Genomic DNA, 15447 nt, shown 5'->3' with positions numbered 1-15447 from the left:
CATTCTGAGCCTTCCCATTAGATGTTCTCTCTCTCCTAATTGCAGTGTCTTGGGAACTCCTTTCAGTGATGAGCCAGGAGTTCTCTTCAGATGAAATGAATTGAAAATGGGAAGATGTATATCATGCCTCACTTCTTAAAATCATAGAACTGTAGAGTTGGAAAAGGTCCCAAGGGTTAATCTAGTCCAAACCACTGCAATGCAGGAATCACAGCTTAAAAACCCCCAACAGATGGCCATCCAATCTCTGTTCAAAAACCTCCTAGGAAGGAGAGTCGGCCACCTTCTGCTCCACTGTTGAACAGCTCTCACTGTCAGGCAGTTCTTCCTAATCTTTAGTCAGAATCTCCTTTCTTATCATTTGAACCAATTGCTCTGGGTTCTCCTCTCTGGAGCAGCAGAAAACAAGCTTGCTCCATCTTCCATGGGACAGACCCTTTAGCTATTTAGATAGCCATTTTATTTATTTATTTATTTATTTATTATTTATACCTCGCCCATCTGGCTGGGCTTCCCCAGCCACTCTGGGTGGCTTCCAAAAAAATATGAAAATACTGTAATACATCAAACATTAAAAGCTTCCCTAAACAGGGCTGCCTTCAGATGTCTTCTAAAAGTCTGGTAGTTGTTGTTCTCTTTGACATCTGGTGGGAGGGTATTCCACAGGGAGGGCACCACTGCCGAGAAGGCCCTCTGCCTGGTTTCCTGTAACTTGGCTTCTCACAGTGAGGGAACCACCAGAAGGCCCTCGGTGCTGGACCTCAGTGTCTGGGTAGAACGATGGGGGTGGAGACACTCCTTCAGATATACTGGACCGAGGCCATCACATCATTTCTCAGTCTTCTCTTCTCCAGGCTAAACATACCCAAATCCCTCAACTGTTCTGCATAAGGCTTTGTTTCCAGAACCTTTATCATCCTGGTCACCCTCTACTGCACACATTCCAGCTTGTCAATATCCTTCTTAAATCAGTGGTGATGGAATTTGTTTTCTGCCACCATTCAATATCCCAACATACCCACTGGGACTGACAAGTTTTTACCAAGGAATTATTTTAAGGTCTGCTGACCCAAATCTAGTGATGCTCAGAGAATCCCCACCCCCCAGCTCAATTTTTCCACCTAGCCTGAGGTTCTATATGACCTTCTCTTGCTGATAAATGCACATTGATTCAGCCGTCCAGCAAGTAAGCACTTAGCCCCTCTTCTCTTTCCCGATTTCCTGTCTTCCTTCAGACCAGCCTTTGCTAACCTGATTACCTCCAGATTTTTTGGACTCCAACTCCCACCAGCCCCAGCCAGCATGCCCATGCTCCCATCAGACATGCTGGCTGAGGCTCATGGGAGTTGTAGTCCAAATCATCTGGAGGTCACCAAGTTAGCAAAGACTGATACATGTGGAGGTTGACGCAGCTTTCAGCTTGTGCCTTTTTTTTCCATTATTGATATGCAGGAGTGTCAGTGTTGATTGATTAAAATGCCACCGGAAGAGGAATCTTTATGTGTCGGTTTTATTAATAGACTTCTGCAAAGATGCAGCCATTTGTAATTGAGTTTGATCTCTTGCATTGAACGCATGAAAACTAGGGATTAGCCAAAAGAAATTCAGCGCAAGTTTCTGCTTGAAATTAGTGATTTCATGGTGCTGAGGTGTAACTCCCCCAGGCCCCTAATTTCTACCTTTTTATGGCTGTTCTCCCATGTTCATAGCCAATTTTCCCCCACCTGGTTCAGAAGTGATCCCAGCTAATCAGGGATCATATATGGGATGCCATGATGTCATGCTTCTGTGCAGTCAGAATAATTTGACTGTTTCCAGATACCATTAGAAGCAAAGTGAGCTTGGGTATATTGAGGACAATGCTGTCCACAAAGGTCACATAAATGATCCAAGCCAATAAAGGATCCCAGAAGAATCATTTGTGTCCAGCTCTATCGCAAAGATCCCTGAGAAAAAGTAACGACAGGGGAGCCCTTTTTCTATTATTATTCTACTGAATATTTTCGCGAAATGCCCCCTACTTTGCTCAGCTTTAATAAAATCTTTCCTAAAGCGTTTTGAACCGCTGCATTTCTAATCCCTTTTTAGAGATAAGAATAGTTTACAAAAACTTCTAAGTGGAGTTGAGCCCACTCCAAAGCAATTATACACATGTTCTAAATATGCACTTACAGAGATGGGGCAAAAGTGTAAACAGAAGTTTTTCCAGTTATGAATGAAAAAAGTTAATGGGAAACAGCGAAAAAATTAGAAGTAATGAATATAATGGGAGGGGGGGAACGTTTAACTGTTTTCAATGTACAAATAGCAGGTTTTAAAAACTTTCAGATGTTATAAAAATAAAATTTAAAACATCCCAAAGTTAGATGGCAACGTATACAATCAAAATAATGTTGCATTTAATGTAAGGTTAAGATGGATGAGGCCACCCTAGAGGATGGGGGGACAACATAGCCAAAGGAATGTTCCACTTTGTGGGGCTGGTGGCAAGGCAGACCAGGATTGGATCTTTGCCCGAAGACGACCCTCCAGCAGGGGCTTCACTGACAAGTGCTCCCTGGGCTGCCTCCCCATTTGCAGCCTGCATATTGTTCACTCACCTCTCACTCTGGTGTGTGAGTCACTGAGAGGGAGAAGGAGTGTGATTTGGAATACAGTCATAACTTGGAAGTCGAACAGAATCCGTTCCAGAAGTCTGTTCAACTTCCAAAACTTTTGGAAATCAAAGCACGGCTTGTGATTGGCTGCAGGAAGCTCCTGCAGCCAATCAGAAGCCGTGGAAGCCATGCCGGATGTTCAGCTTCCAAAAATCATGCAAAAACCAGAACACTCACTTCCAGGTGTCAATCATTCAGGAGCCGATTTGTTCGGGAGCCAAGGGATTTGAGATACAAGGTGTGTCCAGTTATGGTCACTTCAAAAAGGATATTGTAAAATTGGGAAAAGGTTCAGAATAGGGCAACGCAAACAATCAAGGGGATAGAGAGAATCCCCGTGAGGAAAGGCGGCAGTGTTTGTGACATTTTAATTTAGAGAAAAGGGGAGGAAGAGGCAACATGAGAGAAGAGTATAACCAGGAGAAGCAGGTGAGAGAAGTGAATGGAGAGCAGGGAGCCTCGATTCCAACCCTCCATTCCTTCCCCCAGGAGTTGGAGGGCTGTGGCAGCAGCTGAAGCTTTTCCTCCTACATCCTCCACTAGACTTCCTTGCCTGAGGGAAATGCTGCTCTTGTCTTCTCCCTGTTTCCATGGCAGTGCCAGAGCCTTCCGGCTGAGTCCATGCTGTGTCTGAGGGGTCTCTCGCAGCTCTCCGGCAGCTTCCCAGGCAGAGCTTTTTGTGCGTCTGTGTGGTTGTTATTGTCCTTCGGTCTCTTCATCTCCCTGTCAACACCTGAAAGAGCACCTGGATTGCTCTGTGTTTCTGACAGCAGCAGCCATAGATCCCCCAGATTAAAACAACAGGGGGCGAGTTGGGTAATAGGAACACGCAATATGATGCGGCCATTTCAGAGATCAAAAATGCTGGTGACTGTGGACAGGGGAGAAGACACTCTGTAAGTTGTTGTTATTTCTTGCATTTATATCCCACCTTTTCCTGGAGGGATCTCAAGGTGGTTCTCCCCCTACTCATTGAATCTGCACAATGACCCTGTGTGGCTGAGAGGCAGTGACTGGCTCAAGGTCACCTTGTGGGCTATGTGGCTGGGCAGCAATTTGAACCCTGGTCTCCCAGGTCCTAGTCCAACCGTCTAACCACTATGCCACGCTGCCTCTCTAGGGATGGGTGAATCTATTTTGGTTTATCTCCGTTTTCCCACTTTATATTTGGTTCACCACATTGTCACATCAGTTTGTGAACTTTCAAAAAAAAAATCCTCACAAAAATTCACATGCAATTTTCGTGCCAATTTGAGGATCACAGAATCGTAGAGTTGTAGCACTGGAAGGGGTCCCAGGGGTCATCTAGCCCAACCCCCTGCTTTGCAGGAATCTCATCTACTTGTATTATTTATTTATTCAGACATTCGTTTTATTTACATCCTGCCCTTCAACCTGGAGGTTCCCATGGCGGCACACAACAATTCATCAAATGAGCACATCAATACAAAGACCATGAAGCCGACAACTCAAATAAAACAGAAATTAAAACATTCAAACAGCAAGTCAAAAGGGAATCCCATAACAGCTTAGGGCTCACACATACTTGCATGCAATTTTGCCTAGCTATGGGGTGCCCCCCTGCTTGCTCCACTTGCCATACCCCCATCCCTCCTCTTCCTCCATTTCATTTCACCCCCACCAATGATATCAGCCCCATCTTTTCTTCCTCCTTTTTCCCTTTGCCCAAGCTTCCCCCAACCACCTCAGCTCCAAGGGGAAGGCAAAGAAATCACTACGTCAACTGCTCTTTCACAGTTCCTGGAAGACAGAAGCGCTTGATTTGCTCCCAAGCCAGACTTTTCCCTCTTGGGGAAGTGTTGCTTGCAAATAAACCACCTGAAGATTATTTTAGGTCATCCCATACACACTTCCACCACAACTGACTGGATAGTCTCTCCAACCAAACACCAAATAAATCCCTTACTATGATATTAGGGATCAAAAAAGGAAGCAGATTTCTAAGGAAGGAAGGAGTATTAAGACATTCTAGTGTTAAACATGAAGCAATAGTGGCATCCAGTGGCACAGTTTCATTCATAAAACACCACACAAAACACTCGAAATGTTACATTTTATTGCGCCACCTGTTCTGACAGGGCCATTGGTTCATGAGCTGGCCTGGGTACTATTCTCCAGAATCCCTGAAGAAACATTTCGCTTCAACAACTTAACTATGAATGGGTCTCGAAGGGGAGATGTGGGCCTCCTGATAAAGACACAGGTCGTGATGCTCCCTGCTTGTGCCACCACAGCTGTTCAGCCATCAAGATAACTGCAGCCCACCAGATATACACAGGCCTCGCTAGGTGTTTGGTTATGGTGAACCTCTTCTTTTGCTTCCTTCTTTGTTTGACAGAAATAGGGTGCTGCCTGTCAGGCAAGGCTGGCGTGGCCTGTGCTCAGCTTTCAAGCCCTAAGCCCACCTGGTGTTCCAACCCAGCTTTCGTTGGACTACAACTCCCATTATCCCCAGCTAGCAGGGACAGTGGTCAGGCATGATGGGAGTTGTAGTCCAACAACAGCTAAGGACCCATGTTTGAGAACCACTGCTATAAGGCCTATGAGGAGCCAGTGTGACCAAGAGGCTCCAGATCTTGGCCTGGGAGGAGCTTGTGAGAAAATGATGATGATCACACTTAGGCTGCCTTCACATAGCAGTTTATTCTGTTTCCCCAACATTTCCCTAACTGTTAGTTTTCGTATCACGTTTCACGCAACGTAAAAGCCGCTTCTAGAAATCTATCAAAATGCAGTTTGCATTCAGCATGAACTTCTGTGTTAATTGCTTCCAGAAATTGTTTCCTTATTTCGTAAGATTTAGACACTGCTCAATTGTAAAGAAAAACCCTCAAAGCAGTTTACAAATATTTACAATAAAATTATCAATACAAAAGAATTAACAGTAGTTCAAAACTTTGGAAACATTAAAATAACAGTAGACTAAAAACAGGTTAAAACCTACACCAACATTCTAAACATCTGGACTGGCTTGTTGAAACAAGAATGTTTTTAGCCAGCACCAAAAGAGTACAGTGAAGACGCATGCCTGACATCAATAGGCAGGGAGTTCCAAAGTGTAGATGCAAAGTGTAGCTGCTACTACACTAAAATATCGTGTTCAACAGCACTGATAGCAGTGCTAATTACATTGATTGAAGTGGTCAAGTTGGTGTATATAAGGGGATCTTGTAGGTAAACTAGTCCCAAATTGTTACGGGCTTTAAATACTAAACCCAGTACCAAATGGGCAGCCAGTGCAGAACTCTGAGTGAATGGGTGAATATTTAGTGCAGCCCTACACTGCATGTTTACATTCCTCCCCACTCCTCTAGATCTCTGCAAATCAGAGCACGTCAGAAAATTAACTTCCGTTGAAACAGTGTCTGAGCCAGTGTCTTAATAAAATGTTGGACTTTCTTTGCCACTAAAGTCCACAAGATGGCAGCAGATACATTGTCAGTACTTGTAAGAAGTGGGTGAGCAATAGAAGAAAAATGGTTAGGTTAAAAGTACCTCCTTGGATTTTCAGGGAGAAGAGGAATTTTTTTTCATTTTTAGATTTAATATCTCCAGTCAGGGAGAATAAGGCTTCCTTTCCTGATATTGCTAAGGAGCTGGCATGGAGGCTGGTTAACTTACGTCTATTTCTTCATTGTCACTTAAAGGCATCCAGTCACTGAAATAAAGAAATAAACATCTCTACTCCTAGCTCTTGTGAGAATGGCTTAGGCCTTAAGATTAGATAGAGAATGGAGGCTTATTCTTGTTACTCTGTAGCTTCTTGAGAAATGCTCCTGTTCCATGCGCTTTCCCTCAAACCAGCTTCTATCCGATTTGAAAATGCATCGCACAGTTAATCTGAGGTGTGTACAGTTCAGGCAGTCATCGCACATGCCCAGATAACACTTCAGTTAATTGGAATTTTGCATGAGGAAACCAATCAGGTAATGGGCACTGGGCGAAGACATCCCCTCTCTCCCTGAGCAATCTGAGTCAATAAGGTAAAAAAAACAGTGTTAAACTTGCATTAGATGCTGAAGATATGTTTTCTTCTCCAAATCGGCCTTCATAATCTAAGCAACTGATGTCAACTTCAGTCAATTTTACTGGCACATTCCAGCAGATTATAAATACAGTGGTACCTCGGGTTACATATGCTTCAGGTTATATACGCTTCAGGTTACATACTCCGCTAACCCTGAAATAGTGCTTCAGGTTAAGAACTTTGCTTCAGGATAAGAACAGAAATCAGGCTCCGGCAGCATGGCAGCAGCAGGAGGCCCCATTAGCTAAAGTGGTGCTTCAGGTTAAGAACAGTTTCAGGTTAAGAACGGACCTCCGGAATGAATTAAGTACTTAACCCGAGGTACCACTGTAATGCTGAACTCGTCCTTGTGATCCACTATAGACCTATAAAAGATTATTGATAAAGAACCAAAATAGACCAAGGATGGGAAAGTCCTTGCTGAAACAACTGCCACAGGATTCAGTCTTACTGATTTGGGTGATGCAGTAAAGACCCTCATAGATAGGAAGCAGAAATACAAGAAGCTAAGGAAGACTAAGGAACAATTAATTCAGAAATAAGTTGGAGTGAAATTGAACATGCAGGTGGTGGTGGTTGTTTTTACTATCACAATCATCTGTAACGTGCCACATAACATGTTCTCTGGTGGATTGCAAGAAATGAAAGAATAGAATACAATATTGAAATACAAGAATGGAACAAATAAATAGCAGCACAAAAACTTTCAAATCCTGCAATCCTCCAGTCCCTAGGAAGCATATTTTCCTCTCCAAAGGCCAACAGAGAGACCCGATGTGAAACACTGCTCTCCTCATTGCAATGGAAACTACCTGTTCTAAATGAGAGGGGATATAGTAAATAAAATAAGTGCTCTGCTCTTACTGCCTCTCTGCCAGCAGCACCCCAACCACAGTTCCACCACCTTAGGTTCCCCGTCTTCTACTCTTCAGGATTGGATCATAATCCTCAGAGTAAAAGACAGAGTAAAAGACATATCAGACACATCAAGAGCCCAGGCAGGCATAGGCAAACTTGGGCCTCGAGATGTTTTTTGGCCTACAACTCCCATAATCCCTAGCTAACAGGACCAGTGGTCAGGGGTGGTGGGAATTGTAGTCTCAAAACATCTGGAGGGCCGAGTTTGCCTATGCCTGGCCCAGAGCTTGAGTTCACCATTTAAAAAGAAAACACCCTCCAATTTTTCAACTCCACTTCTTGGAAATTAGTTCAGATTTGGTTGCCCTGGATTTCTGGCCAGCTGTCTCACAAAATGAGATCACGAAGCTGTGATAAGGCACTTAATGAAGCCAGAATTCTGGCTTAACACTTATAAAGGCAGCCTCACTTAGTGGATTCCAGGGATTAACTTTTTTAATTCTACAGGATGGGGATGGAAGTGCCACCATTCCTATTTACAAGATGGGAAATGGAAACCATCCTTGTAATTACCGTATTCCCCCTTTACTCAAAGGGTAACATAATCACAAATTGTGCTGAATTCCTACTACACAGAGTAGAAGACTTGAAAGCAATAAAAAGAACAAGTTGGATTTCGTGTGGGCTTCTGCATCACAAATAATTGCTTTCTTTCGAATCATTTTGTCGTCAAATGTTCTGTGCTTCTGTGTTGCCTTTCTTGATCTGAAGGCTGCCTTCAGTTCTGTAAATGAGGAAAGACTGCGCTCCAAGCTTCTAAACACCAACTTGGATACTTGATGCTGGAGCTGACTTTAAACTGCTGCTGTTGTAAGGCAGCAAATGGGCTTCACAGGTGGTGAAGTGGGGTGCTTATTTCGCACTCTCAAACTAACAAACCTTTTGGAAGCGAAAGACGCAAACGTGCCTCCCGTTTTAACCCAGAAAATAAGAAGAGTCAGCTTTCAGAAGTTTGGGAAACATTGCGAAGGTGCTCTGAAAAGCAGCACGACATCTGCTGTGAATACAAACCATATTATAGGCTGGGAAGGCAAAAGGTTTAAAGGGCAACCTAATCGCATTCCTTATTTTCAAAGGTATGAAAACAAATGCAAATGAGCCAGATGATCGTGTGCCAATTTGAAAAGTCATCCAAGTTTGCAAGAGAATGGTCTTGAAGATGTCCTCCACTGATTATCTCTCTCCACCAGATGTCACACTTTTCTTTTTTGCCTTTCTTTCAGCCTTGATCATTTGCTTTTTGCCTGCATATCCCATTCGTAAACGGAAGGGTACAATCCTTCTGACTCCACCTGATATCTCTTTGCGCTGGCAAGTACTTGAAAACAGCCATCATTGTGTTCCAGCCTTACACAGCACCCCAAACACCACAAGAGCAATTTGTGAAGGGGAAGGTTTTCCAGCTGAAGAAAAAAAGGGTTGTGCTAAACAATTATCTGGAGAGAGAGAAAATGAGTGGTGAAACTTCTTGAAAGGCCATCCCCGGAATCTGCCCAATTTCATTACTGCCAGAGAAACTGTCCAGCAGGGCGGCAGAATCACAAATGCAGAATGTTAAGCAGGAGGGATTTTGTAACTTCATCCAAGGGAACAAAGAAAGGAACTAATGTGGTATTTTATGAAAGAGGATATTTTGTTCTGATACCTCAAATGAAGCCAAGAAAGGGGGGAGAGTTTGTTTTCTTGAGCTGAAGCCCCTTTCCAGGTGTGGGGTATTTTATTTGCTCCTGACCTGTTTCTGGGCAGTAAAACGAGGATGAGATATGCGGTTAAAACCATAGAGACCCAATCCAGAAAAGTTTATTTGTGGACTGACTTAGGGTGGCATTCAGTGCTAGTCCTACTCAGAGGAGACCCACTGAGGTGAATGGCAGTGACTTGTGTTAATCTCAGTGGGCTTACTCTGTGTAGGGATTAATTGCATAAGAACAGAAGAAGAACCTGCTGGATCAGGCCAATGGCCCATCTAGCATCCTGTGCTAACAGTGGCCAACCAGATGCCTCAATGGGAAATCTGCAAACAAGGCCTGTGCCCAAGAGTTCTCTGCCCTCCTGTGGTCTCCAGCAACTGGCATTGGGCAGCATTAGTGCATCCGACCTTGGAGACAGGGCATATACACTGCAGGTAGTAGCCATCAATAGCTTTATCCTCTGTGTACTTGTCCAGTCCTCTTTTAAAGGCAGCCAATTTGGTAGCCATCACTGCCTTCTGTGGCAGTCAGTTCCATGGCTTGAACTATGTGCTGCATGTAGAAATACTTTTCCTTATCTGTCTTGAAGACAACCCTTAGTCACAGCTTCCTTAAGAATACTAGAAATCTTGCTGGATTGGACCAAAGACCTCTCTAGCCCAGCATCCTGTAAGCCACAGTAGGCCTACTAGGAGAGAAATGTGCACAGTATGACATGCAAATCTCCTCCTATTTTTGTGAAGTTTGATGTTCTGCCAAATACATTGCTAAAGTCTCATTGCTTTGGATGGGATGTCCATCAATGACCAGTGAATCCCTCCCCCTTTGTTCAATGAGGCTTAATCTCCAGTAGTCCTTTTTAGGACCCGCTCTCGGCAAAGTGTCATCCTATGCATAGCATCCTCTGTGGTGGCCCCTAAGCTGCGGAACTCCCTTCCCAAAAGTGCATCTGGCACCTTCATTATACATCTTCCGGATGGTTCTGAAGACACAACTCTTTATACACCTGGCTTTTAACACTAGAGGTGTGTCTTTTTATCACTGTAAGTTGTTTTCAATGGTTTGTAAAGTTGTTTCATTTTGTTGGTTATTTAATAAAATGTAAGGTGATGGCGCTGTGGGTTAAACCACTGAGCTTAGGACTTGCCGATCGGAAGGTTGGCGGTTCGAATACCCGTGACAGAGTGAGCTCCCGTTGCTCGGTCCCAGCTCCTGCCAACCTAGCAGTTCGAAAGTACGTCAAAAGTGCAGGTAGATAAATAGGTACCGCTACGGTGGGAAAGTAAACGGCGTTTCCGCGTGCTGCTCTGGTACGCCAGAAGCAGCTTAGTCATGCTGGCCACATGTAAGGTGGCCAGTAAAGCGAGATGAGCACCGCAACCCCAGAGTCGTCCGCGACTGGACCTAATGGTCAGGGGTCCCTTTACCTTTACCTTTAAGGACTCTGGGGTTGTGGCACTCATCTCACTTTCAGGCCGAGGGAGCTGGCATTTGTCCACAGACAGCTTTCTAGGTCATGTGGCCAGCACTTCTGACACAATGGAACACCATGACAGAAACCAGAGCACACGGAAACGCCATTTACCTTCCCGCCGCAGCTGCTTGATTGTACGAGAAACCTCACAGCAGTTTACAAAACAGGTAAAGCAATAGAATTGTCACTAAGAACAATTTACAGCAATAATTTAAAACTTAGAAAAAGTTAAAGCGCCACAATAGACAAACAAACAAAAACTCGCATCAACTTTCTGAATACAGTGGTGCCTCGCAAGACGAAATTAATCCGTTCCGCGAGTCTCTTCGTCTAGCGGTTTTTTCGTCTTGTGAAGCAACCCTATTAGAGGCTTAGCGGATTAGCGCTATTAGCAGTTTAGCGGTTTAGCGGCTATTAAAGGCTTAGCGGCTTAGCGGCTAAAAGGCTATTAGCGGCTTAGCGGCTTAGCAGCTTAAAAAAAGGGGGGAGCGAAAAAAATCGCAAGACTCGCAAGACGTTTTCATCTTGCGAAGCAAGCCCATAGGGAAATTCGTCTTGTGACGCGCATCGAAAAACGGAAAACCCTTTTGTCTAGCGGGTTTTTCATCTTGCGAGGCATTCGTCTTGCGGGGCACCACTGTATCTGGGTAGGCTTGTCCGAACAAGAGCATCTTCAGCAGGAGCCAAAAAAGGATACAGTGTAGGCGCCTGCCTGATATCAATAGGCAGGGAGTTCCAAAGTGTAGGTGCTGCCACACCAAATAATCAGGTTCTTACAAATGCTGTGCAGGTATTATGTGGCCCCTGTAAAAGTGCCAAACCCACCAATCAAAGTGGTCAAGTGAGCGCATGTGGAGTAAGGTGATCTCGTGGGTCCCAAGACTTTATATACTAATAGTAACACCTTGAACTTGACCCAGCAGCAAACTGGCAACCAGCACAGCTCTCTGAGCAGGGGCATTATATGCCAAGGCCCCACTTCTGCCAGCAATTGTGCTGCAGCATTCTGCACTGTCTGCAGCTTTAATGCTGCAACCTGCCCTGGGACTTTAGGGTGAGGGGGGGTGAGTCATAAAGTAATCATAATAATCTTTACTCAGAGATGTGGTCCAATCCACTCAATCAGGCTAACTCCCAGGTAAAGCTGCATCAGCTTGGGGCCCTTAAGGATGACCTTAAGGCAAGCATGAATAAGACTCTGCTGGTTCCCTCCTCATTTCCTGGTTTCTAACTTCACATGCTTCCCTTCCCAGTTATCTGACAATGACCTATTTTTAGACACACATCACCATGACTGGGAATGTCACTTGATAGAATACCATCCTGAAGACTCAAGTCTGTCACAGATAAACACGCACAGCAGACTGGTACGTGGAAGTTGCCTCTGAGACCTGCTTCCCTGTCCGTTCCAGGATGCAGGAGATGAAAATCATTTCAAATGAACAGCGACTGGTTCCTGTCATGTCTCTTGAGTGAAGACTGAACATTATATTTTTTAAAAAAAACAAACCAAGAAAAAGAAAATATGAGCTTTTTTCAAACTGACAGTCTAAGGAAGGTACCCGAGGAGCAGGAGAAAGGCAGACCTTTTTCTCAACGAGGTTTGATACTGATGCTTTCCTCTGCTTCCATCCTCCAGTCCTTGCAAGCTGCAGGTCACCAGAGTGTGTGAAATGCCATCAGATTCATCTAAAACAGACACACATACACACACACACACACAGAGAGAGAGAGAGAGAGAGAGAGAGAGAGAGAGAGAGAGAGAGAGAGAGAGAGATTCCATTTTAAAATATGTTAAATACATTAGTATTTTACATGGAGATTGTCTTTTTTCTGCAGAATCAGTGTCCTACTATAGCAATAGTGAATCCTACAATGGACAAATTGCTTTATCATATACAGAGCAAGATCTGGCTGTTTGCTACCACTAAGAGTTTTTCCTGTCTCTCTACTTTGTCACTTGCCATCCAAGGCCAGCTTGCCAGAGGCTCTGGTGGTTCTGACCTCAACAAGGCAATTTTCTCACTGTCTGCTTCAAAACATTACTCTCCCCCTTCCCCTCTCACACACAAATATTGAAAGCTTTGATATATCTGCAAGTTCCATCTCTCTAAATATGATGTGTCTGCCATCAACGAGGAGATTTTCCCCCATTTGCCTTGCCCCACCCTCCAGCCTGAAGCGAGTTGCTTAATATATATATGACATAAATGTTTATGCATGTTAAACGTACTGTTCGTTGCTGATCATCTTTTAATTTTAGTTTATTTTGCCGCGCTATTATATGACTTACTATGTATTGCTACTACATTATTGTAATTTTGCAGACTTTGTGTGCATCGTGAGCACAGTTTTACTTGTGGGAAATGAGGTATGTTGATAAATTAACCATTTATTTAGTTATTTCATCACATTTACACCCCACATTTTACTCCAAAGAGCTCAAGGGCATACATGGTTCTCCTCATCTTCACAGCAACACTGTGAGGTAGGGTAGGCTGAGAAGCAGTGACTAGCCCAAGGTCTCCCAATCAACTTCATGGCCAAGTGAGGATTTGAACCCTGGTCTCCGAGTGCATAGTCCAACACTCCAACCACTACACCACAGTGGTTCTCAGTGACAAAAAGAAGTGTGGGGCAGATCAGGATGTGGCTACCAAGGAACCTTTGAGAGCTTAAAGGTAGCTCCCAGTTGTTCCATTCCAAGCCGGGTTTACTGGCAGCAAGGGATGAGCAGGCAGTGAGCAGATAAGTTCCCTCACTGTGAGAAGTGAGGTTACAGGGAACCAGGCAGAGGGCCCTCTCGGTAGTGGCACCCGCCCTGTGGAATGCCCTCCCATCAGATGTCAAAGAAATAAATGACTATCTGACTTTTAGAAGACATCTGAAGGCAGCCCTGTTAATGGAAGTTTTTAATGTCTGATGTTTATTGTGTTTTTAATATTCTGTTGGGAGCTGCCCAGAGTGGCTGGGGAAACCCAGCCAGATGGGTGGGGTATGAAGAAGAAGAAGAAGAAGAAGAAGAAGAAGAAGAAGAAGAAGAAGAAGAAGAAGAAGAAGTTGTTCCTGCTGCTGCATGCAGTGGCGTAGCGTGGGGGGTGCAGGGGGGGCCGGCCACACCGGGCGCAACATCTGGGGGGGCGCTCGCACTCGCACCTCTCTGCCCCTACCTGGCTCACTCACTCTCTCCCACTGCAGTGCTGGCTGTGTGAATCTGATCTGAACCGCTGGGTCGCCGCCCACTGTGGAGGGGGTGGGTGCCAGGCGTGCGGTGCAGAGAGAGAGCGAGGGACTATCTGGGGGAGGGACAGTGCAGCGGCCGCCCAGCGCAGCGCTGAGCGCGGGAGAGAACCACACCAGACCAGACCAGGCAGCAGCAAGAAGAAGCTGGCAGCGGCGGCAGGTTAGGGGTTAGGGGGCGCAAATTACTTGCCTTGCCCCGGGTGCTGACAACCCACGCTACGCCGCTGGCTGCATGTGGCCATTGACCAAATTCCATGTGGGTGGCCAGGGTGCAAAAACAGGGTAAAAGGAGTGGCGGAAAGAGAAAAGTCCATATGTTGCATTTTGAACACTAGATGTCTTTCATTAAATCTTTCTTTCTTTCTTTCTTTCTTTCTTTCTTTCTTTCTTTCTTTCTTTCTTTCTTTCTTTCTCTTTCTTCCTTTCTTCCTTCCTTCCTTCCTTCCTTCCTTCCTTTCTGAAGAATAGCTTAGTTGGTTAGAGTGTTGGCTAGCCAGTGCTTTTTTTCTGGGGCGACACAGGTGTACGCATATCCCCCAAAAAAACATTTTGTGAATCTTTGTACTTTTCTCCGTTTACTGTATTTATTTTTCCCAATTTGAACTATAAAATGGTGATTTTTCTTGAGTCAAAATGAGAGTACCCCCCACAAAAACCATTTTATTTTTTTTAAGGGAAAGAAGCACTCAGGATAGCTGTATGTTCCTGCATTCCAGAGGGTTGGAGCTGGATGGTCTTCAGGGTCCCGTCTAACACTACAGTTCTATGATTCCATGAGCCCTGGTCCTCTGGAGCCATACCCAGCTTGCTCTTTTATCAGTTCCATGTGTTAAAGCATCTTAAACAGATGGAGAGGGAGGGAGAAATGCAAACAACTTCACAATTCACCATTGTGGTGGCTGAGGACAGAGCATCTATTTCTGGGAAGCCAAGTGTCAGTACAGCTCGAGCAGCCCTCCCGAGAAATTCAACAGTTGAAAGAGGTTCAGTGCACTTTGCAATGCAGCGTGAAAACCCAGAGCTGGCTGCTGTGGCGTTGAGGTTGCTGGATGTTTTCAGCCTTTTTCACAGGCTTCATTTGGGTCCTGAGGTCTCTTCGCTGTTTCCCTGCTTCCGTGGAGATCAGAGGAGAAGGAAAAGAGAGCTTTCTATTAATTACAAAATGGAGAATTTCTAAAATTAATTTTTAAAAAATGTTTTAATGAGCAACGCATTCTGCATAGCTATCAAGTCACTGTCAGTCGGTAAAAGCCCCTCTCATTCTATGCAATGGAGAGCGCTTATAAATAACCCCTTGAACGCCAGTAAACTGGTGGTGCCTTTCCACGTGTTGAGGGAAGGGCTATTTTTGAAGAGCAGCACAAAACTGATATACAGGGAAATAAGAAGACTCCAGTTTAGCTGAATGTTGGGAGA

The sequence above is a fragment of the Podarcis liolepis genome (genome assembly GCF_965112155.1).
Source record: "Podarcis liolepis genome assembly, chromosome: 7".
In the NCBI taxonomy this organism is placed as follows: domain Eukaryota; kingdom Metazoa; phylum Chordata; class Lepidosauria; order Squamata; family Lacertidae; genus Podarcis; species Podarcis liolepis.
This window is presented reverse-complemented; position numbering follows the sequence as displayed.